The sequence below is a fragment of the Staurois parvus genome, unplaced genomic scaffold (genome assembly GCF_062004578.1).
Source record: "Staurois parvus isolate SC_StPar_1 unplaced genomic scaffold, SC_StPar_1.0 ptg000287l, whole genome shotgun sequence".
Taxonomy (NCBI): domain Eukaryota; kingdom Metazoa; phylum Chordata; class Amphibia; order Anura; family Ranidae; genus Staurois; species Staurois parvus.
Window position 1 is genome coordinate 20,819,825 of NW_028318083.1, and position 24,878 is coordinate 20,844,702.

The 24,878-nt window shown below is 40.5% G+C and overlaps 1 protein-coding gene across 1 annotated transcript in view; it reads right to left on the reverse strand.

Annotated features, from left to right (window-relative positions):
• The window catches only part of JARID2 (jumonji and AT-rich interaction domain containing 2), a 175,685-nt gene extending 152,468 nt beyond the window's left edge, over positions 1 to 23,217 (reverse strand). Inside the window, exon 1 of the mRNA XM_089682296.1 lies at positions 23,082 to 23,217. The gene's annotated coding sequence lies outside the window, so the exon portion shown is untranslated. The remainder of the gene's footprint in view (positions 1 to 23,081) is intronic.
• Between the last annotated feature and the right edge of the window lie 1,661 nt (positions 23,218 to 24,878).

Sequence of the window (24,878 nt, forward strand, 5' to 3'; positions counted from 1 at the left end):
GAAGGGGAGGGGGGAGGGGAAGGGAGGGGGGAGGGGAAGGGAGGGGGGGAGTAGAGAAGGATATTCAACAGGGTCTCAAAAGAAAGATATCAGTGGGGGAATAGACTGGGAAAATACTTGATACGGAAGCTAAAGGAAAAGAAACTAAAAACTTTATAGAAAAATTAAAGAAGACAAAGGAGTAATGGTGTACGCCACTACTGAAATTGCAAGTAGGTTCCAAAAATATTATAAACCGGCAGTACGATGTGAGCCCCAGAAACCAAAAGGAAACAGAGGAGGAAAAAAGAAAAACAGACACAAATATTTAAATGAAGTGGAGTTGCCAAGAATAGCAGAAGAAAAATTAGAGGTTCTAGAGAGACCTATTTCCCTTCCCCGGAGGAGATCACCTTAGCCCTAAAAATACGGCTGTAGGAAAAAGCCCTGGCCCAGACAGATATACTGTGGGTTATTATAAAAAATTTTGAGATATCCTAGTCCTTAAAATGTGTGGTTATATGAATGTAATAGGGAAGGGGCTGGAAATGAGGGAGGAGTCATTGCTGGCACATATAAGGATTATACTTAAAGAAGGGAAAGATAGCACATGGTGTGCCAGTTACAGGCCTATATCTTTACTAAACATTGACACCAAATTGTATGCTAAGGTATTGGCATCCAGACTGAAGGAGTTGATGCCGGAGTGGACACACCTGGATCAGGTAGGATTAATTCCTGGAACAGAAGGTAGGGACAATGGCCTGAGATCATTGCTACTCCTACAAAGGGTAAAAAGAGACAAACTGCCGAAGTTATTCCTGTCAATTGACGCCGAAAAGGCTTTTGACAGGGTCAACTGGGGTTTCATGATCGATACACTAAAGGTCTTAGGAATACGGCCTAAAATGTTAAGGTGGATAACTGGGTTTTATAGCGCTACATCAGCAGCAGTTAAGGCCAACGGATCCCTCTCTCAGTTCTTTAAAATGTTTAATGGAACCAGACAAGGATGTCCATTTTCTCCATTATTTGTTTTATCCCTGGAACCTGTCCTAGCGAGGGTAAGAAAGCATATAGACATAGCAGGAATAAAGATCAGGGAAGTGGAGCATAAGGTGGCAGCATACGCAGACATGTTATTCTACATTGTAAATCCTAGAATAACGTTGCCTAATTTAATGAGACTATTAAAACAGTATGGCGAGCTATCAAATTTGAAAATAAACCCTGCAAAGTCAGAGATCTTAAACATCAATATACCAAAGGTTGAGAAGCTGAGTCTACAAAAAGACTTTCCATTTACTTGGAGGTAAAAGGAAATAGGCTACTTGGGAATAAAACTAACTCCTTCAATAAAAGCCCTGTACCAGGCAAATTATATCCCGTTATTAAACAAAATAAAAGAGGAGCTGGGGAGACTATCAAAAGGTGGAGCTTCCTGGATAGGTCTTATAAATCTGGTAAAGATGATGCTAGTACTATGCAAGGGATTTTTAGTAAGGCACAGTTAGGGAAGATGGTTTGGGTACCACATAAATCCTGTATAAGTTTCACATACTCCCAGTACACCTACCAGTTTCTTTCTTGGGGATAATAAAGAAGATGATACTTAAGTTTATCTGGGCAAACAAGAAACTGAGAATTAGGTATGAGGTATTGTGTAGGGCAAAAGGGAATGGGGGTTTAGGTATGCCTAAAGTTAAGAAATATTATCAAGCGTTGATATTATCACAAATCATAGACTGGATATTTAATTCAAAAGGGAAAGATTGGATGAATATGGAAGGGATTTTTAGTAAGGCACAGTTAGGGAAGATGGTTTGGGTACCACATAAATTCCGCACATTAGATGTGAATATTAGTCCACTGACAAAGAAAGTTTTAAGTGTTTGGGATAGAATGTATAAGCAAAATGGATGGAAATATAATTCAGTTATGATTCCCTTGGTGGGAGCGGAGTATTTCCCCCCAGGGAAGGATAATATTTCTGGGAAATGGATTAAAGATAAGAATGCACGTTTGAAGGACATACTGAATATGGGGAAATTGCACGCTTTTTCAGACTTAAAGGAAAAAAGACATTAGACGAGTGGCGGTATGGCCAGTTAGGTCATTTTGTCTCAATGCTCCCACGACCACTGAGGACGTCGGAGGATCTGTATCCATTTGAAAAAACTTTTGAATGTAACTATAGTTCCTAAACAGGGCACCTCCAGGATTTATAATATTCTTATGGATATGGAGGGTACCGATCCTCCCCAGTTCTTGGAAAAACGTGAACAGGAGCTTGGAACAAAATTGAACGAGCAACAAAAGAATAAAATATTTAAATCAACACATGAGGTGACGAATATGAGCACAGTTGAAATTAATTATAAAAATTTGGCTAGATGTTATATTACACCGAGGAAGGCACATAAACAACAAGTAGATATTTCGCCTTTATGTTGGAGAGGATGTGGGGAAAAGGGAACAATGGTACACATATAGTGGGATTGCTCAAAAATACAGGATTGCTGGAAGGGAATGTTACAATATATTCAGGAAATATGTGGGATTACTGTACAGAGAGACCCGTGGACATGTTTATTTTATAAATTTCAACTTTTAGTAAAATTACATAAGAACAGGATACTATATAATTTAATCAGTGCGGCTAAAGGGCTTGATTCCCAAATTTTGGTTAGCCCCAGACCCACCAGGAATAAATGATTGGGTTAACAGAGTGGAACATTTCTACAGGATGGAGGAGTTGTGCCATACTGAAGAGGATAGAATAGAAAAATTTAGGAAAATTTGGAGTAGCTGGTTAATTTTCAGAACATCTAAAAGATATCTGGAACTGGCTGAAATATAGGTGGAAGAGTATTAGAGGGAGTTCTAATGGAGTACCTGACAGAGAGAAGGAGATAGGAGGGAAGGGATACAGATATAGATAGATAATCACGAGAAAGGATAGAATTTAGGAATATGGACTGGGGCAATTGAAGGGGGGGGGGGAGATGAAGGATGGGGTAGGGGATAAGATGATACAAATGGAATTTATGTATTGGTGAAGTTCTTTTTATTCCTGTGTGCATTAGATGCTCTTTTTGTACTGAAAAAATTTTAAGAAAAGATATATTAGAAAAAAAATAAATTCTTATCAGTGTTAGATTGCTTCGAAAGCCATATTTTTTTTTTCAATTTTCTGATCATTCTCTGATCAGATTATGTTATCCATCTACAGCATGTTACAAAATGAAATTAGACTTATGGTGGGTCAATATGGACAAATCCTCACGTTTTCTTTCCTCTGGATGTTATACACAAGATCTTATCCCAGTATAGATAGTCTGTAATATGAACAAACAATACAATGTTCACCTTTGAACGTCAGTAATTTTTACTGTTGAACCATATCGAAAAGCAGCAGGAGAGTGTGGGGGCATACAATGAGACAAAAGCTGTGCAAGTGCTAAGGTTCCCTTACAATAAAACAATAGCTGGACTTAATATCAGCTGCGCTCGGGTATCTGGAGATAGTCTCCACACATCCTCGATTATGCACGTACTGGCTTCTGTTAGGAAACTGGTACTTTGCCCAACACCTCTCTGCACCAAAATGTTAGCTGCCAAATGTGAAGGGCTGCTTCGCATGAAGTGTAAGCAAGTCAGACAAGCCACAAATGGTCCAAAACACTATCCCATCTGCCAAATGGCATGGTTGCCCACTAGGTTGCCACTTCATATTTCAAAGCTAAGCTATAGCAAGATTCATAGTAAAAGTCGCAAATAAACTTTATTATAGGCACCTTCGGGTTATAGACACCTCAAGGATCCCCAAAGCAGGAAGTAATTTGTTTTGCAAACACAGTGTTAAAGCAGAACTAAACTCACCGATTTAACGGTTTCCCAAAACACTTACAATCAAGGTATGCAGTGAATGATAACTGTCACCGTTGCCAGTGTTCTTAGCTCTGAACTGAACTGTCAAGCCATCAAATGGGTAGTGTCATAGTTGATCACATTTGTAGCACCATAGCAAATGTGGATCAAACAGCGGCTAAGATGGCAGCTTCCATAGCTGTAAAAGACAGAAGGGTCGGCTATAAAAATAGACTATGGACAAAAAAAAAATAGATTATATATGAAGATATATAGGATTTTGTCTGTCATTAGCATTAACATTTTAGTTTTTTGTTTTTCTGCACCACCTGGTGATCCAGCCAGTAAGTCTGTTATTTTTCAACTCCTTGAAGGAGAAGTTCACCTTTAGTAACATGTTACACCCATATTCAAGATGGAACATGTAACTAGAGTAGCAGCACTGTACGCAGATGGCTTGTACTTCTTAACCACTTACCGACTCCCCACTTGCATTTTACTGTGGGCGGCGGCTCGTACAGGCACAATCACATATTTGTACTTTGGCAGTGTCTTGCCCAACCCCCCCTCCCCCTTCCCCCCCACCCTGGCTGACTCCTGTTAGTGTAAACATCAGGATTTTGTCAACAGGTTGAGACCTGTTGATCAGCTGTGTTCAATCACAGCCCAGAGCCCTGTGTTGACAAACACACAGGTCTCTGTACAGAGGGAATGATCTGTTTGTTTCTTCTCCCTGCAAAGTAGTCCTTTAGACCCTTGATCCCTCCTCTTCCCTCCAAGGCTGCCAGTCAAACAGATAACATAGAACTGAAACCGAACGGGACGAAATCCTGGTTGCTTCCGTCTTCATTCATCACAGAGGTGTTCACAGAACACATTCTTGGCTTAAATACACTTTGAACATGTAAGTTGGTGCTTTGGCTTACTCCATACCTAAATCCTCACTATCACTTACTGAGGATGGACTTGTGTACAACCAGGGTGCCCATGCATGGATTGAAATTCGGCAGGTCCCTGCTGAACATGCTGAATTTTGATTTATGTATGACCAGCTTCAGGCTTTTGGGTGTCTACACAACTGTGATTTTTACAGGTAAACAACATGCATAAATACACTAAATTTACATAGAATGAGAAGATTGTTGTTGAAATGAACGGTCTGATGACAGGGTCTCTTAAAAGAAAACAATGAACCATTCTCATCAGCCCTTCACTTGCAGGAACAGTCTTATTGAATGTTGCAAAATAAGCATTTTCTTGTGGACAATTCAGTTGTACAGATATGTCTCAATGGGGAACAATTAACCTCAGTTTCCAATATGAGTTTATCTCAGCACGTGGCTACTGAGTGTTTAGTATTGCAATACCACATTGTAATATGGAATGCAAAACCTCACTGCACTCACCAAGGCACATATATTAAACTGTGATATCAAAAATGATGTATGGTAAGGCTGAATGCAGCTAGAAGAACCCTGGCACAGAAAAGGGGAGAATTGGCTCTTTAGTGAAACCATTTAAAGAGGCTTTTTATAGCCTGTACAACTTCATACACCTATGAAACAGAGATAATTCCTGTAGGCATGACTGGCTCCCTTTGTTAAACTACCTAATGATATTTACATAACACAAATATTAAAAGTTCCTGAACACTATGCAAACATTATTGAAAAGGCTATTTGGCAGAAAGATTCTAATTTTAACTGCTGTCATTGAGTCTACAAAAATGAATTTAGTATTCACAGAAGAGTAGTTAGGACCTTTATTACCCACAATATTTTATAATAAGATTGTAGATCAGAACATTAACCAAAAGAAAGTCATTTGAAAGCTCACACCAGCCTCAGTCGTTGAAATACTGAATTCAAACATCAATGAAATATTAACAGCTAGCAATATTTTACAATGCAGTTTGACAAAACCACCACAAGTACCGTACTTCAAAAAATAATAAAACATATTACCAAATTAAACACTATATTACAGTGATTGTAAATGATATCACAAAGATACTTGCTTGGTATGACTGTGGCAAGAGTAAGCGTTAAACCTCAGTACATAAGAGGCAAATGACCAAAAGAAGTTTAAAAAAAATAATACTGGCAGTAGCATTGTATTTGTAAAGCACCTGTTCTTACATTCATTGAATTAACCTTCCACTAGAACACTCTGCAACTCTTGTATACTCATCAGAATGTGGTCCTGTGTTCAACATACAGTAGAGATGGTATACGAAGCAGAGACAAGCTACATTCGACCGGCAACTGGCACACCTAAGACTGGCCATACATTATACAATTTATTTATTCAATTTCCTTTAGATTTACCTTCAACTATTTAGTGCTAGGGCCTGTCTGACTGCATACAAATTGAAGTGTTTAGATTTGCCCTCATTTTATATGGTTTTGGTTAGGGATGCACAGGTAGCCTTTTATGATTGGTGAGTCAAAGTAACGATACTTTCAGTCAAGTGCTCGCTCATGCAGAGTACTGATACTTTGCGGTGCGATTTGAGTCCATACAAAATGTATTGACGCAAATTGTATCGCAAAGAATAGCATGCGATTTGAAAAGGAATGCAATTCGATTCCTGTCCAGATCGCATGTGGTTTCCCCACTGCTCCTGTGTTGCTTTCAAGCTTGTCATGCTGTCACAGAAGGAAAAATTGGGAATTTGAAATCCCAGTGATTTTTTCTCCTCTCAGTGCAGGAATGACAGTACTGGCTAGATGGCTTTTGATTGGTCAATACCATCACGGTTCAAATTCCATGCTATTCTTTGCGGTGCTATTTGCGTCCATACATTTTGTATGGGCACAAATTGCATCGCAAAGTATTGGTATCAGGTATCGGGAGCATTTTCATGAGTACAAGTAAAGGAAAACTGTACAAGAAAATTGTATAATGTATGGCCAGCTTTACTGCCTTCCATATCAAGGTTAATCAAGGCACTCCAGCACGAATGTATCTACAAATAAGGAACCTAGGATTTCCCAATATTATCCTTCAAAATACTGTAACGTCATTAAACTATTCCAATCCTAGCTCATACTAGAAAACTCTGTGTTAGATATTCACCTTTACAAGTCCTAGGCTGTCCTGAAAGGATATGTTTTAAGACCTAAAATCCTGAAACCACCATATCTAAAGTACAAATTATCTTGCAATAAATAATTATTGCAAGATATTGCAATTGCAAAAGATAATGATACTTCGGTATCATTTGCTTATTACTGTACACAGCGTATAATTATACGCTGTGTACAGTAATAAGCAAATGATACCGCAGTCCTTTCTAGATGTTCCTTCCCACCCTGAAAACTCTGAGATTAAAGGATAGGCATATGCCACAGTAAAAATGTACAAGTTGGTTCCACTTTCAATCAAAAACCATTCTTTACAAGGCCTGCCTAGGGCCAGTGCAGTGTTCATCATCTCTAGTTGACTGAAATCCTCTAAATTACTGGGCCTGGTGAGCAGGTATGTCAGTGACAACAGACAAAATGGCATGGTTCCTGTCTTCAGCATGGTAAAGTAAATTAGGAAGTTCTGTTTGATATTTTTACATTGAGGAAACACGGTCATCCAGTAACACTTTTCTGGCTGCTCACAAACTACCTGAAATTTCTCTTACCAATGCTGCTAAAGCTATTAGGACTTTTGTCAGTAGTAGCCCTGTGGTTTTCGTCAACCTAGGTGTGTGTCCAGGGTCATCTGTCCACAGTGCTGTATTTATGTTTGTGCTGCCCTAGGCACAAAGAGAGAGGGGAGATGGGGGGAGGGGGGAATTGAGAGGAGAGAGAGAGAAAGGGGTGATGAGGGGAGAGAGACAGAGTGGATTGAGAAAGAGGGGGGGGGGAGAAAGGAGGGGCGGAGAGAAAGAGAGGGGGGAGAGAAAGAGAGGGGTGGAGAGAGGGGAGGGAGAGAGAGAGAGGGTGAGTGAGCGAGGGTGAGGGGGGAGAGAGAGAGGGGGTAAGAGAGGGAGGAGAGAAAGAGGTTGATGGTGGGAAACACGGTCATCCAGTAACACTTTTCTGGCTGCTCACAAACAAACTACCTGAAATTTCTCTTACCAATGCTGCTAAAGCTATTATGACTTTTGTCAGTAATAACCCTGTGGTTTTCTTCAACCTAGGTGTGTGTCCAGGGTCATCTGTCCACAGTGCTGTATTTATGTTTGTGCTGCCCTAGGCACAAAGAGAGAGGGGAGATGGGGGGAGGGGGGAATTGAGAGGAGAGAGAGAAAGGGGTGATGAGGGGAGAGAGACAGAGTGGATTGAGAAAGAGGGGGGGAGAAAGGAGGGGCGGAGAGAAAGAGAGGGGGGAGAGAAAGAGAGGGGAGGGGAGGGGTGGAGAGAGGGGAGGGAGAGAGAGGGTGAGTGAGCGAGGGTGAGGGGGGAGAGAGAGGGGGGTGAGAGAGAGGGGGTAAGAGAGAGAGGAGAGAAAGAGGTTGATGGTGGGAAAGAGAGCGGGGTGTGAGAGAGATCCCTAGCCATGTCCCTGTCTGCAGTCCCTCCTGTGCCCCCTTGTTCCTATCTCTGTCCGCAGGTAGGTGTGTGGAATGTCTAGTACCTTCCATGCCAGCAGCAGGATGTTCAGGATGGCCAGCAGTGGGCATCTGGGTGATGGTGGGGGTGCTCTACTCCTTTCAGCTAATCCTTTTGATGTGACAGACGGATGCCCCAGGTATCAGTGCCCTGGCTGTCTGCTCCTCTCCCCTGTCCTCGTCCACCGGGCCCCTAGTAAGCCTGTCCTCCAGCCACCTTTGCTGTTGATGTCAGAGCAGAGGTTGGAGATGGAGTCTAGGCTCTAGGAGGCACCGTGGATGCTGCACCCACTGCTGCTCGCCTCTTCGGGGTCAGGCAGATGATGAAGGTTCTCCTGTGCTCTAGGTCCTAGCCGCCCTCCACTCCGATCGCTGTGTGGGGATGATAGGCAGAGCAAGGCAAAATGCCTTGTTTGCCTCGTGGAACATATGCCCCTGTCTGTCCATATACAAGTACTAATGTATACATGCATAAAGCCACTGATTTCTATGGGCAGCTGTAAGCAGCATCTGAGACTCCTAGGCAGGGAAATACGCCCACACGTTTGATTGTACGGCCATAGGCACCCAGGTGCATGTGAAACTTTGAATGCCTGAAACTGTGTGCAAGAGTCCCTGTGTGTTGTTAATCCCTGAGTTCTGGAGGCTTAAAGGCAGCAGTCAGGCACCTTGGTAAGACATGAGGGGGAGGGAGGGGGCAGTAAAGGCTATCCAGAAGTATCAGGAGTTAAAGGATAAGTTCACCTTTTGGGCTTTTGCAGGTAAAAAAAATATACATTTATTACTTTTGTCCAAAGGAGCCTGGGAAAGCATTGCACCAGCGATGAGTAGATTGCTGATGCCATGCAGGTCTTCTGCAGACCTGACAAAATATCTGCTTGCCGTATGGAATGTACGGTCAAGCAGATATACTGACAGGAAGCTTCAATGAACTACCATGGTGCTCCACAGTGCCGTCGTAGTTCATTGAAAACTACAAGCCGACATCCACTAAGGCTGCCGGGACTTGTAGGCACTCATTCACAGAACTCGGCCATGTGGGTGGCGCCCCACATAGCCACGAGGTTTTCATATCTGACAGATAGTGTGGGGAAACTTCTCCCCATACTATCTGTCAGAGGGAGGGGGGGGGGGGGCAGTGGCCATGGCTGCAGCTATGGGAGCATGTTACATATTCCACCCTAAAAACAGGTGGAACATGTAACATGTTCCAAAGGTGAACTTATCCTTTAAAGATACTACTACTTTGCTGTCCCCTCAAAATAACTCAACACAAGATAAACTTATTTGGTTCAGATGGTGTCAAGCGTGTGTGGTGGCGACCAGGTGAGGAGTACAAAGACAAGTGTGTCTTACCTACAGTCAAGCATGGTGGTGGGCGTGTCATGGTCTGGGGCTGCATGAGTGCACTGGGGAGCTACAGTTCATTGAGGGAACCATGAATGCCAACATGTACTGTGAGATACTGAAGTAGAGCATGTTCCCCCCCCCCCCCCTTCGGAGACTGGGTTGCAGGGCAGTATTTCCAACATGGTAACGACCCCAAACACACCTCCAAGATGACCACTGCCTTGCTAAAGAAGCTGAGGGTAAAGGTGATGGACTGGCCAAGCATGTCTCCAGACCTAAACCCTATTGAGCTTTTGTGGGGCATCCTCAAACGGAAGGTGGAGGAACGCAAGCTCTCTAACATCCACCAGCTACGTGATGTCGTCATGGAGGACTGGAAGAGGACTCCAGTGGCAACCTGTGAAACTCTGGTGACCCCCATGCCCAAGAGGGTTAAGGAAGTGCTGGAAAATAATGGTGGCCACACAAAATATTGAGACATTGGGCCCAATTTGGACATTTTCACTTAGGGGGCGTACTCACTTTTGTTGCCAGCGGTTTAGACATTAATGGCTGTGTGTTGAGTTATTTTGAGGGGGGCAGAAAATTTACACTCTTATATAAGCTGTACATTCACTACTTTACATTGTAGCAAAGTGTCATTTCTTCAGTGTTGTCACATGAAAAGATATCATAAAATAATTACAAAAATGTGAGGGGTGTACGTACTCACTTCTGTGAGATACTGTAACTATAGCTTGAATATGTTTTGGTAAATACCTGAAAAAAAACAAATTGTGCCTGTGTCCAATTATATATGGACCTAACTGTATCTATATCTATCTCACAAGGCACAGTGAATATAATTGTAAACGTGAGTAGGGTATCTACTTGTATATAAAATAACTGGTTATTTGGAGGCACTATCTTGTATATCTTTTATCTGAGTGTAAGAGACTGCATAGAAGAAAAGGTTTTGAAGCACACAATACATCATGGCGCTTGATTGATCGTTTATTCAAACAGATGAGATTGTAAAAAAAAACATTTGACCATGTATGTGTGTAGGGTCAAATAATTCAGGTGAGAGCACATCTTGATGGTTTTGAAAGAAAATCACACACGCACACATTTTGGATAAGAGACATTTTATTTATAGACATTTATTCGTTTGTTATAAAAAAAATGTTCTTCAGTTATACTTTTTTGGAACTATATGGGAATTGCAATATTGGATATTACTGTAATTATGAGTGTTATCACTAGCACTGCACCATAGCTTAAACTAAATTCAATGCTACCTGTTGTCTTAGCTAGCCTGGTTCGAAATTATACTTTTTCTTTCCCATAGTCTGAGAAATTCAATAAAATCTTAGGCGCCTTTCACAATGTGCTTTTGCTGTGTCAAAATGCAGCTTTAAAGTGCACCAAAAATGCAATAAATATATTTCTCTTTAAATCCCATGGAACTATTCACATTAATGCGCTGCTGCTGTGGCGCACTTTGAAAAGTGCTGCATCTTTGGTGCCCCATATAAAAAAATGCACATGTGGCAAGGGGACCTGAGAAGCGGAAGTTTGGGGATGCTCTGTGGAAAACCAATGCACAGAGCAGGTAAGTAGAAGACATTTATTGTTTAAAAATAAACAAAAAGAAAAAAAACGAACCTTTCTAACAACTTGTCCAGCAAATGGACAACATTAAAGTATTCATATATTCTCGACAATTTGTAAAAGCGGTTTGAAACAAGCCCTCACTGACCTCAATTGAAGGCACTGTGGAGAAATTTACTTTCAATTTTCACAACACAAACACTGAAATCTCAGCTCCGTTCTCTTTATTTTTCTGATAGCTTGAACTTGGAAGCTTCACAACTTTAGCCTTGAAACTTAACACAAGAATTCATGGCACCAATGTGATTGGATTAATTAGGGCAGGTAGGTTTTACAAATTTTCCACACCTCCCATCATGTTTTTATTTTATTTCAGGTACATATATAGCGCCGTCAATTTACACAGTGCTTTACATATATATATTGTACATTCACGTCAGTCCTTAACCCTCAAGGGGCATACAATCTAAGGTTCCCAGCTCACATTCATACATACTAGGGCCAATTTAGACAGGATCCAGTTAACCTACCAGCGTGTCTTTGGAGTGTGGGAGGAAACTGGAGTACCCAGAGGAAACCCACACAGGCACAGGGAGAACATGAAAACTCCAGGCAGGTGGTGCCGTGGTTGGGATTCGGACAATCATCATCTGCCTTTACACAACATGTGACTGGATCAAAGTGGTGAAACGTGGCTATAAATGCTGGAGTATGTTTCTGACACTCATTATAGCTGAAGACACACGTTGTTTAGATTAGCAGCAAAATGTCATATAGAACAAATTCAATTGAATATGACTAACTACTATTTGCTAACTAGTATGGATTCAGCACCTCCTAGCCTTAGAGTATTTCCTTTTTGAAAAAGGCTGCATACAAAAATAAATTAACTTTCACTGGCACAAAATGTTTACAACTAAAACCTCTGACTGTCATTGGCAATTCAGCACTGCGTCCAGCCTTGTTACACAGGCATATACTTATTTTTCTCATAAATGACTCATTTTCAGAGTGAGTATGTGGCCAATCTGTCCCATAGGTCTCTGCTCTATACCCTGCAGTCTAGTTGCTTGCACCACAATTTCATCCGTGTATTTCCTCTGCCCTCAACACCATTTTTCTTGCAGTTAACTGCTCACAGCCAACAGCTAGATTCCAATAGATAGCAAAGGGACAGTACATCCAGTTCTTCAAAAGAACAAATCGATCTATATGGCTGCTAGCCTATGGAATCCTGATCACAACTGTGCTGTCACTGGACTACGCACATTTTGTACTCCAGGACCTCTTATTCAAAGAACCCCCTCCAAAACAACTGGTTCAGTCATGCAAAAGAAGCAACTATGTCTCAATCTGCTGATATATATTGCCTACAAATTCAAATGGAACAGAATTGGCTACCAGAACTGATACGCCCCGAGAGTAAGATGAACAGGTGGTGTGGTGTGGTAAGCCCAGCCCACCCAGGGGCATTTTAGGGCCAGTTGTAGATGGCCTGTGATGTGGGTCTTGAACAAAGCAATTATATATGCCCTCTGGGTTTTGAGGAACATTAGTATTGCTGTACGTTTGATTTTGTCCCGCACACCACGGACATTCTGAAACAGCCATTAAATGAAATAGAAACAGCTGTGTAGGCTGCTTAAAACTGGGTGAGGAACTCTACTACTAAGTTGAGGTAGTAAAAGACAATGTCATGTCACAGGTCATACACCATGGCAAGACTAAGCACAGCAACACAAGGTAGTTATACTGCATCAGCAAGTTCTCTCCCAGGCAAAGATTTCAAAGCAGCCTGGGGTTTCAAGATGTGCTGTTCAAGCTCTTCCGAAGAAGAACAAAGAAACAGGCAACGTTGGGAACTATAAACAAAGCAGTCAGCCAAAAAAACTTAATGCAGCAGATGAGTCACATCATGCTTACTTCCCTTCAACATTAGAAGATGTCCAGCAGTGCCATCAGCACAGAACTGACAGAAATCAGTAAGACCCAGGTACACCCATCTACTGCCCAGAGACGTCATCATGGAGGAACAGCAGCAAAAAATCTACACCTCCGACACTGAAACACAGCTGAACAACTGAACTATGCATGAAAACATAGGAACATGGGGTGCAGAAAAATGGCAGCAGGTGCTCTGGACTGATGAGTTAAAATTTGAAATATTTGACTATAGCAAGAGGCTGTTCATGAAGGGCTGGAGAGCAGTACAATAATGAGTGTCTGCAGGCAACAGTGAAGCATGGTGGAGGTTCCTTGCAAGTTTGGGGCTGCATTTCTGCAAATGGAGCTGGAGATTTGATCAGGATCAATGGTGTCCTCCATGCGAAGAAATACTTGTCCATCATTCCATACCATCAGAAAGGGGTGTGAATGGCCCCAAATTTATTCTGCAGCAGGACAATGACCCCAAACATACAGCCAATGTCATTAAGGACTATCTCCAGTGTAAAAAAAATACAAAGTCCTGGAAAAGGTGGTCACACCAAATATTGATTTGATTTGGATTTCTCTTCTGTACGTTTACTTTTCGTTTCTTTAATTGATAAAGGACATGATTTGACAGGCATTTCTACTACACTGTGATACTTTGGACAGCTACAAAAGCAAACCTAGCCCATAAATAAAATTAAGGGAACAGTCGAAGCTTTCCATGAAAATCTAGCCTAGTAAGAAAACCTATAAAAAAAAAAAACCCTGTAAGGCAGATTCAGTAAGCCCCTGGAGTGGCTCTTGTCGCATGATGCTTTTCTGAAAAAACCCAGGGCAGTGCTTGAAATCAGACAAAGTCAGGGCTATTGGTATTTTTATATTAGGATATTGGTAATTAGTGAAGCACCGATATATGGGTGGCCAAAAATTACCCGTTGGTCAAATTATATATTGGCTGTCCGAAAATAGGGTTATCAGCGTTTTTGCAGATGAAAAAAAAAAAAGTGCCAATATTGTGCTGTATATTTAAGGTTTTTAATTTTATATATACTTCATTTTTTTTCTGTCCAATTTATTGTCCATGATATTAATTAAAAAGTCAAATATAATACAATTATATATAAAAGATATATATTTAAAAAAAAAAAAAAAAAAAAAAAAAAAAAAAAAAAACTGTCCATTTTGGTTTCAGTTTCAGTCCAGAATTTTCATTTTGGTGCACCACTACTGGTAATCAAAAGTAATTTCACACATGGCATACAACATGAACACCAGGAAGTAAAACATGACCATTTAACAGGTGTGCGACTCCAAATGTATGCGTTTCCGGTCTGCCTAGAGTCTACCTTTTGTAATTTTCTAAATAAGCAGGTAATACGAATAAGTTCTAAAAATTCCCCAAGTGGTAAAAATGTCCCAAGTATTTCTGCAAATGCATGTAATTGGCATTTATTGTAAAGTGGCATATGTAAGACTTTGGAGACAAAGAATGAAACCTGTGGAATGGTTTCAGAAGATGCTGGCTATTTTCTCGGTAGGCATGGTCCAAGTAATTTTGTGTTTCCGGACTGCAATATCAGCCGCTAAAGAATTGATAATTTTGCGGTCAGAAAATTGTAAAAGATTAGCATCTGAGAGTGTCTAGGAATGTCACCTATTGGCCCATTTAAAAGGGCTGTGTTTGTGCTCTTAAGGATATCAATAATGATAAAAGAATGAATCGGTGCATAAGTCATCCTTCCAAAAACATCCAATTTTAGGGCAAGTGTATCAGATGTGGAACATAATACACATTTAACCACATCCTATGCAATAGACAAGAGGTCTCAGCATAAATGTCGGCAAGCCTGGTGGGCACTAGGTACAAACAAGAGGGGACATTATAAGCAGCCTCTACTAGTGGCATGTTCACTACAGCTTTATGTACCCTGGTGGTCCAGGAATTTCAGTCTTCCTCCTCGATCTCCAAGCTCAGGTCTGTCTCCCAGGAAAGTCTGTGAGGCAGCTTTGTACAAACAGCTGAGATGAACCGGTACAGCATCATAATTGCAACTCCTTTGAGTCTTATCCTGCAAACAGCAGTTTTCAAACACTATTCTCATTGTAATATTGTTTGTTCTTTTTTGACAGTATTAAGAAAGTCTAGAATTTGACCTAAGCAATTTCAGTGGAAGGCATCTAGAGCTGTTGAAGGACATAATCGGGAAACAGAATGCCCACATGGACATAAATTCTTTTTTCTATTTCAGATGCCTTTTTTTATGCTATTAGAGTGTGTCTGTTCTATAACAGCTAATTTCAAATGTAATTTATTTGAGTGTGTCAATAGATATGTGGCTTATGAAGTTATAGTGTTTTAGAATATTCTTTATTGTAGACAAAGTTTTTAGAAAGACTACAGAAACAAGGAGAAACACTGTGTTACAATTTGGTTGTGCCAGAATCGTACTGCCATCTAGGAGGATCTTCTGAGTAAGCCAAACTAAACATACCACCATATCTACAGGGACTAAATCTGGCAATGCTTTGAAGGACCTATTATGATCTAAATATGACATTAATGAAACTATGTTGTCAGACACAAAATGCAAACTGAATAAGAAAACATCTCATTATAGCATACTTCTTTGTCTGCAGACATTTTCTCATTTAAATTGCTTCCTACTGTTCACTTGCCAAACTGGACATAGCGTTTTCATTACATTGGGGTGAGTACAGGTGTGCACGTAAGTGCAATGTGTATATGCTCTGTGTGCTGTCTCAAGTACTGAAATGCACGTGTTCCAAGCAGCTAATTGGTCTGATCAGTCCTATTTGCATTCTATTTACCTCATCTAACAATAAAACTGTATTTGAGGGCTACAGAGTCAGTGGACTCTTGTGTTTCTTTTGCTGGACAGCTTTATTAGCATAATGTGGACAAAAATATAAGTAAAACAAATACAAAAAAGGAATTCAGATACTGTATACTGTCATTAAGTACATATCAGAATACAATATTTTCATGTTAGTGCTGTACAGTGGTGAATAAATTGAACAATGGGCCCCAGTCTGTTTTCTGATCCTGAGCCCCCCACCAGTTATCCTAGATCATGAATAAGAGTCAGTGTACAGTGTAGCAATCGTACCCACAGAGATGGACTTGGTTCAACCATTTTGCTCCAACCCTCCATCTTGTAGATCTCTCTCCCTCTCTTTGCTCATCCATTTTCCCCCTATGATTTCATATCTTGGAATATGAGGGGCTTACACAAAAAACAGGCATATCTTCAGATTGGTCACGTTAAGACAAATCGTTTTGTATATTACATTCCCTAGCTGAGATCAACAGGAGAGCAGAAAATAAAATCTCCTTAATCATCCCAGATGGTATGTTCTAGTTCTTATGTACATCTTCAGCAGACGATTCTGCATATTAATCAACCCGTGGGTGGAATGTTACATGCACCTGGGAAAAGTTATGGGCCAAAATATAAGCTACGAGAGTTTCTGGTTATAACTTAGGTCTCCACCCAACACCCCTCCCCAAATAAGGCAATTGGTTCTCTGTTGTAAGGAGACACCCTGCTGAGATCCTAGAAAAAGGCTGTTATGCTTGGAGTGTGTGTGAGAGAAAGAAGAGTCTCCCGTTTAACATCGAAACTGACAGTGCGAGACAAGAAATCCTTTTTGAGCTCACAAGACTTGAAACTGCTTAAACCAAGGCTGATTGGCAAGTACTTTAACCCCCTTTCTGTTTTCTCTTTACTGTGCTATTGTTCTCTGTATATTTATATATATATTGGTTACATCTTTTTTCTGTAAATATTTTTATTGCACTTTTAGTAATAAATCTTACTTTCTGAAAGTGTTGAACTGTTTCTAACGCCTTTAATGCAAACTACGAATTCCTGCCTCTAAATAGCGCTACTGTGTGTGTTTAACCCTCTGTATAACCTGTCTGTGGTGACAGTGGTATACAGATAATTATTTCAACCATCATAGTGGTATTGCTGATATTGCCGAGTTTCCTCTTTCTCTATACAAAAAGGAGGTGGTGGCAGTGTGATTGGTTAATTGCGTAATTAACCTGACCCAGTAACAATCGCTTCCAGGCTGCCGGTACACAGACTGTGGTCCATTAGCTGGAAAATCTTTGTGCAGGGTGCAGCTGGGCATGGCATTGTTACGCACGTGACAGCGCGGTTTTAGATTGGCTAGTCCTTCGGTCATGAGTTTGGTGAGAAGGACAGGGGTCTGACGCCGCAATCGTCACATACAGCAACTTTGTTTTTTTACTTCACTACTTTACTACAAAGCTTTGTCAAATATTTTTGTAGGTTTTGAAACTGTGTGTTTGAATTTGTCAGGAACTGGTTCGCCTGCTGGTGGCACTGTGGTTCTCAGACCTGAAGGTTATAGTTAGTTTCAGTATCCATCAGTGGGTGTCTCCTAGCTGCCACCAGTTCCTAGCAATTAGTCTTCACATGATGCTGGGTGGGTATTAAGTCCTTCCTCTGTTCTACTCACTAACCATATTCCTGCTTGTTGATCCTGCCTTTCTACTGTACCTTGTATCCACCATCCTGTTACCTTATCTCTGCCCCCCTTGTTTCCAGTCCCAGGACTGCTTAATCCCATTTGTGTCAGCTGCTCTCCATTTGTATATAGTGTACGTATATAGTTAAGTTGTTGAATTGGATTTGCTTCACTGTCACGTTTATTTTTTTCCTTTTGCTTATGATCGGTTGGTGTTGGTGCTCTGCCCACACAGCCGCGTCATTTATTCACAGCTATCTGTGAATAAATAAAGTACAAGTACCAGTCACCACCCCGGCAGATGGCTTGCAGCTTCTAATGAACTGTTAGGGTGCTAATGAGTGCACTCAAAGTTCATTGATCCTTCTGGACTTCAGTGACTGCCTGTCCACACAGGAGGTACAGGCAGACAGCTATATTGAGAATCTGCAGGAGCCCGATATTGCACCCATGATCTGCTGATCACGGGTGCAATGCTCTGCAGGCTCATAAGAAAAAAAATATATAAATGCAAATTGTTTACCTGCAAAAAAATGTGCATTAATTTTTTTCCCAAAACGGTAACTTATCCTTTAAGATTAGCCTCATCCTCTCAATAATATCACTGCTACAAACTTGAGAACCAGACAAGAGTCTGCACTTTGTTATAGTAACCAAGGGGATTGTTTGTGGCTCCACTTTGTAATGTAATTTCACTGGCAAGAGATCCATAAATCTTTGTATGTAAATACTACTGAAGCCCCTGAAATAATGCATACATTCCAGTGTACTTAAATGGTAATAGGTGTTGGCAGACGCTTTGCACTGATTTATGACTTGCAGGCCTGGTTATTTATACTGAGCCAAAGATGAGGACAAATAACTTGGTTCAGAGTATTCCTCATTCAGCTGCAGTGATCTCTAAGGGCAAATCAGGTCAGCACTAGCTCTAATGCACACTAGAACAGCAACAAAGTTTTTCAATGTAATAAACCAATATTAAACGAGTTTTTAAATAAAGCGGTGGAAACAAAAAAGTTGCACAGCATAGTCCAACCTTGTATTTGAAACTATGGTCCCTTCTAATAGAGTTTTTCTGGAGCCTATCCAAAGCTATAGACCTCCTAGATTGTAAGCTCCAAGGAGCAGGGTCCTCAAATCCCTTTTGTATTGAACTGTATTGTTGCTGTATGGTCTCCCCACAACACTATGTACAGTATGAATGCCCAACTGCATTTTAATTTAAAAAATAGGCCTACATGCCTCCCCTTTAATCCGTATAAAGAATAGAAACTGGCTATACACAGAGATATTTGATCTTTCTGAAATGATCTATGCATAACATTCTGTTCATCAGTCAAATATACTGTAAGAACTATTTATTGCATATCAGAAAATAGCCTACAATTGCAAAGCTGACTTTGACTCTTCTTTCTGCTGTATTAGCAGTAATGAACAGAAAATGGGATGAGGATTTCCACCTTAGATTATTTTATGATGCTGGTTATCTAATACAATGGAGAAAATAATTATTTGATGCCCTGCAGATTTTGTGAGTTTGCCCACTTACAAAGAAATTAAGTATCTATAATTTTTATCATAGGTGTATTTTAAATGATAGAGACAGAATATCAACCAAAAATCCAGAAAAAACACATGACACAAATGTTATGAATTGAGTTGCAGTTCAGTGAGTTATTAAAAGTATTTGATCCCCAAGCAAAACATGCCTTAATACTTGGTGGAGAAACCCTTGTTGGCAAGCACAGAAGAAAGACGTTTCTTGTAGTTGGCTACCAGGTTTGCACACATCTCAGGGAGGGATTTTAGTCAACTCTTTACAGATATTCTCTAAATCCCTAAGGTTTCTTGGCTGTTGCTTGGCAACTCAAAGTTTAACCACCTCCCGTCCGGCCATTGTATATAAACAGCTGGATGGTGGCAGTGCAGGGTCAGGTGGCCATTTATAAATGGCCTCCCCGCACCCTGCTTGTGCGCGCTCCCTGGGAGCGAGCAGCACCGCGATCTGGTGCCCGCTGTGTCATCCGGACACAGTGGAACACCAATCGTCGGACGGGATCTCTGTACGACGTCCCGATCATGTGATCACTGATTGGCCAATCAGTGATCACATGCAGAGTAGTAAGCAAGATGTCACTTGTGACATCATTGCTTACTACGTGTGAAATCTGTGAATGATCACAGAGGTCACATGGTACAAGGCTATTCACAACAGCCTTGTACCATGTGACAAGCTGTGACCAATCACAGCTCACTCACTAGTTCTCAATGGCTGCAAGAATGCAGCTAGATAGAAGGAGAAATGATTGCTTTTACATCCTTTATGGGTATAAAAGCAATTAGTGTAAAAAAAAAAAAAATCTTCATCACCCCCCACAAGTAGTACAGTGTCACCATGGTGACACTGTACTGCTAGGGTAACAGTATGTTAAAAAAAAATAATTATAAATAAAAAATATAAAAAAATACAAAAAAATTAAAAAAAAAGTTTAAAAATTATAATTGTTGGTTATAAACTAATTTTGGTTATTTTTTTTTTACTAAAAATATAACGGAATAAATTTTGGCTAAGATTTATGATGAAATACTATTTATTTGCAAAATTTTATAAGAAAAACCCTTTTTTTCAAAATTTTTGGACTTCTTAATTTACATAGCAAAAAAAATAAAAATCCCAGTGGTGAATAAACACCACCAAAATAAAGCTTTATTTGTCTCAAAAAAATGCTAAAAAATTCATATGGGTACAGTATTGCATGACTGTGCAATTGTCATTCAAAGTGTGATAGCACTGAAAGCTGAAAATTGGCCTGGACAGGAAGGGGGTAAAAGTGTCCGGACTGGAAGTGGTTAAGCTCGATCTACAAATTTTCTGTAGGATTAAGGTCTGGAGACAGGTTAGGCCACTCCATGACCTTAATGTGCTTCTTTTTGAGCCACTCCTTTGTTGCCTTGGCGGTATGTTTTGGGTCATTGTCATGCTGGAAGACCCATCCACGACCCATCTTCAATGTTCTGGTTGAGGGAAGAAGGTTCTCATCCAAGACTTTACAATACATGGCCTCATCCATTGGTCCTTCAATGGGGCAAAGTCGGCCTGTATCTGTAGCAGAGAAACAGCCCCAAAACATAATGTTACCACCTCCGTGCTTGACTGTAAAGATGGTGTTCTTAGGGTTGGCATTTTTCTTCCTCCAAACAAGGCGAGTTGAGTTAATGCCAAAGAGCTCAATTTTGGTCTCATCTGACCACAGCACTTTCTCCCAAGCCTTCTCTGAATCATTTAGATGTTCAATGGCAAACTTCAGATGGGCCTGTACATGTGCCTTCTTGAGAAGGGGGACCTAGCGGGTGCTGCAGGATTTCAATCCATGGCAGCGTATTGTGTTACCAATGGTTTGTTTGGTAAATGTGATCCAAACTTCCTTGAGATCATTCATAAGCTCCTCCCGTGTAGTTCCGGGCTGATCCCTCACTTTTTTCATGATCATCCTTACCTCATGAGGCAAAATATTGAACGGGAGCTCCAGACCAAGGGTGATTGATGGTTATTTGTATTTCTTTCATTTGTGCATAATTGCTCCAGCAGCTGTCTTCTTCTCACCAAGCTTCTTGCTGATGGTCTTGTAGCCCACTCCAGCATTGTGCAGCTCTTTGGTCTTGCCCATGATGGTGAAGAATGAGATTCTGTGGACAGGTGTCTTTTGTACACATAGCGAGTTGTCATTAGGAGCACCTTCCTAAACGGACAGGACTAATCTGTGTAACATATGAGCACATAGCCAGTCTGTGGGAGCCAGGATTATTCTTGGTTGGTAGGGGATCACATACTTATTTTACTCACTAAACTGCAACTCAATTTATAACATTTGTATAATGTGTTTTTTCTGGATTTTTGGTTGATATTCTGTCTCTATGATTTAAAATACACCTATGATAAAAATTATAGACCCCTCGTTTGTAAGTAGGCAAACTTACAAAATCTGCAGGATATGAAATAATTTTCCCCAATGTAAGATGTGAATGTATGGCAGTCACACAATTCCTTTTAAGGTTCATGTTTAGGGTAAGAGAGCTCAGCAAAGAGTGCACTAGCTAAGATTTCATCTCCGGAGTCAGGGATATTATCAGCAATGAGTACAAGGAAATTTGAGGTCCAAACCAAGCAATATTGCTCCCACCAAGAGGTTACAATCAAAGAACTACTTTGAGCAAGACATCTATAGTAAAAAGGTTAAATTAGCACCAAGTTCACCGATTTGGAAAGAATAAAGAGTAATAATGGCTTATTACTTTCCATAAGATAATGCTGTACTAAGCTTCCTGCAGTGCTAGTTAGATGAAGAAAAGCCTAGGAAGTTTGTTACATGATCTCTGCTGAAGGTACAATCAGCCAATCTGAATTCTTATCAACAGAGAACACAATCAAAAAGTAAAGGCTTCTTGTCACAAAACCAACACTAAAGGAAACCTACAGCAGAATTTTTTCCAGAATAATTATTACCTCTATAACACTTACTTTATCCGAAAAACACAATTCACACAGCTTTAACTTAGTAATATAATACCAATCTACATTCAATGAATTCAACTAATATCTCTAGAATGAGAAACAATGTGCAATGCTAGAAGAACAAAATTAAGAATAGAATCCCACTGTTTCATCCCAGCAAACTATATACTCTGTGCTATACAAATTTCATAGAGAAAAAAATATTTTGTGTGGAATGGCGATTAGGAATCCTTATAATTATTAATATACTGAACTTCCATACTTCTACTATAAAAAAATTATCACTGGGAAGTTCTCCTGCCAATTTCCTCACTGGTTTCAGTGGTAAGGCCTGTCATAACTATGTGCTGGCACCGTTGCTCCCACAGACTTGTGTGAAGTGGGGCAAACTGAGGGGTAGCTTTCTGGACAAACAAGAATAAAGCCTTATTTTGTATCTGTCAAAACAGTTTGGCTTCACAATGTGCCTGTGTTTCAACAAGCTGACAGCAATTTCTGGATGCCAAAAACCCACTGTGGTTAGAGGCTGCTAAAATAACACATCATTTAGGCACTAACAGGTTAAACACTAGAAACACAGGTAAGCAACTACTGTTTTTCCTGCTGAATAAATAGTCATATCTTCTAGAAAGCTTTAAATTTATTTAGCAGTTGGTCCAAAGTAAAAATATTATATGAAGGTTGAATTAATTGGGGTTAAGTGGAAAGAGATGTGTCTGACAGATGTTAACCGAGGCAGAACTGTGAACTGATGTGGAAATATGTTCGTGCCTGACTCACCTTTTGGAGTTTTAAAACTCCCATTAATACAGTCATCGCTCTGTCTCTTCTGCGCTGTCTTGAACTCTTTGAGAGACAGGTATAGCACCTTGCGCACCACCCTTTCTTCTGACCATGGGATACCATCACTGTCATCCTAGAAAAAGCCAAAAAGGATTATGATTAAGTTATTTAGTTTACCATTACTGAATAATTGTGATAATAGAAAACTAATTATTCACAACACGAAAACAAGTATTTGTATTCCTACAACTGAACTTCCAGCAGAAAAAGGCAGAGGATTTCTATACCCCTTTTAACATTAGATCTAAGGAGTATAGACACAAAGTGGCCAACGTGTCTCTTTCAGCCTCTCCCTCTCTAGGCTCAAGTGTTCTTTTTATGGCTATGATGTCTGATCCTATTAGTGTGATAGGAAGGCTCACCAGCCAAGAGGGGTGGGAGGGAAGAGGCCCACGACAGTTGGCTTAGGTGTGCAGGCCCTTCACATACATACAGTGGATATAAAAAGTCTGCACACCCTTGTTAAAATGTCAGGTTTCGGTGATGTAAAAAAATGAGACAAAGATAAATCATTTCAGAACTTTTTCCACCTTTAATGTGACCTATAACCTGTACAACTCAATTGAAAAACAAATTGACATCTTTTAGGAGGTGGGGGTGAACATAAAAAAAACTTAAACAGTGTGGTTGCATAAGTGTGCACACCCTCTTATAACTGGGGATGTAGCCGTGTTAAGAATTAAGCAATCACATTCAAAATCATGTTAAATAGGAGTCAGTACACACCTGCCATCATTTCAAGTGCCTCTGATTAACCCCAAATAAAGTTCAGCTGTTCTAGTAGGTCTTTCCTGACATTTTCTTAGTCACATCCTACAGCAAACGCCATGGTCCACAGAGAGCTTCCAAAGCATCAGAGGGATCTCGCTGTTAAAAGGTAACAGTCAGGAGAAGAGTACAAAATAATTTCCAAGGCATTAGGTATACCATGGAACACAGTGAAGACAGTCATCATCAAGTGGAGAAAATAGGGTGCAACAGTGACATTACCAAGAACTGGGCATCCCTCCAAAATTGATGAAAAAGACGAGAAGAAAACTGGTCTGGGAGGCTGCCAAGAGGCATACAGCAACATTAAAGGAGCTGCAGGAATATTTGGCAAGTACTGGCTGTGTGGTACATGTGACAACAATTTCTCGTATTCTTCATATGTCTGGGCTATGGGTTAAAGTGGCAAGACAGAAGCCTTTTCTTATGAAGAAAAACATCCAAGCCCGGCTAAATTTTGCAAGAACACATCTGCAGTCTCTCAAAAGCACTTGGGAAAATGTCTTATGGTCTGATGAAACCAAGGTTGAACTTTTTGGACATAATTCCAAAAGATATGTTTGGCAAAAAAACAACACTACACATCACCAAACGAACATCATACCCACAGAGAAGCATGGTGGTAGCAGCATCATGCTTTTGGGGCTGTTTTTCTTCAACTGGAACTGGGTCCTTAGTCAAGGTAGAGGGAATTATGAACAGTTCCAAATATCGGTCAATATCGGCGCAAAACCTTCAGGCTTCTGCTAGAAAGCTGAACATGAAGAGGAACTTCATCTTTCAGCATGACAACGACCCAAAGCATACATCCAAATCAACAAAGGAATGGCTTCACCAGAAGAAGATTAAAATTTTGGAATGGCCCTGCCAGAGTCCAGACCTGAATCTGATCAAAAATCTGTGGGGGTGATCCAAAGAGGGCTGTGCACAGGAGATGCCCTTGCAATCTGGACAGATTTGGAGTGT